We start from the raw sequence: 825 nt of genomic DNA, 5'->3' as shown, positions 1-825 counted from the left end.
GGAAGCCCGGCTGCCTTGCATCATGAAGCCTGCTTTCTAGCCAAACAGGAAGCTGGGCGGCGGGTCATGACTCACTTTCCTGGCTTCCTAATTGGTCAGGAAGCCAGGCTGCCTCGCAGTGTCTCGAGGGAATTGAAGTTGGTGTTCTTTTGATAGAACACCGCCTTCCTAGGTAATCACGACCTGGGCGTGTCATGACCCACTGCCTGGCTTCCTGATAACCCGGGCCCACGGATGCTGGTATCGGTATTTAGTATCGGTGAGTACCGAAAAGAAAAATACTCAGTACTCATAAACGATACAGAAAAACAGCATGGGTTCATCCCCTACTAAAAACAAAGTCATGACTGGAGATCCGTTTAGGTGAATTAATTTGTCTACGTCATCGTTTTCTTGTTACAGCGATGTCTCTGATCTGCAAAATAGGCGACGGGATGAAATTCTTTTCTAGTGCTATATGAGGCGTCTTATGATGTCACACCAGCAGAGGGCAGCAGAGCTCAATAATTCAATGTTAAATTACTCCGTATGTTACGTGTGTATCGTGTCATCATATCAAACTCAGTACACACAACATATAAACATATCAATAAAACTATGCAACTAAAATTGTTATTTGATATTTGATATTTGCTGTTATTATATGTTGTGCGTACTTAGTTTGATATGATGTCAAACTCACCAAATTCACCTGTAAAAGTGGAATTACTCATATAGATATAGACCTTTTTATTATTTAATATTAAAATAATAACATTTAATAACAAAATAATAAACTAAACTAATGTGTTATACATAATTTTTTAAAATATTTAAATAAATATA

The sequence above is a fragment of the Nanorana parkeri genome, unplaced genomic scaffold (assembly GCF_000935625.1).
Source record: "Nanorana parkeri isolate BGI_ZX_2015 unplaced genomic scaffold, ASM93562v1 scaffold1586, whole genome shotgun sequence".
Taxonomy (NCBI): Eukaryota; Metazoa; Chordata; class Amphibia; order Anura; family Dicroglossidae; genus Nanorana; species Nanorana parkeri.
The sequence above is the reverse complement of the archived record's forward strand: the minus strand, read 5'-3'. Positions refer to the sequence as shown.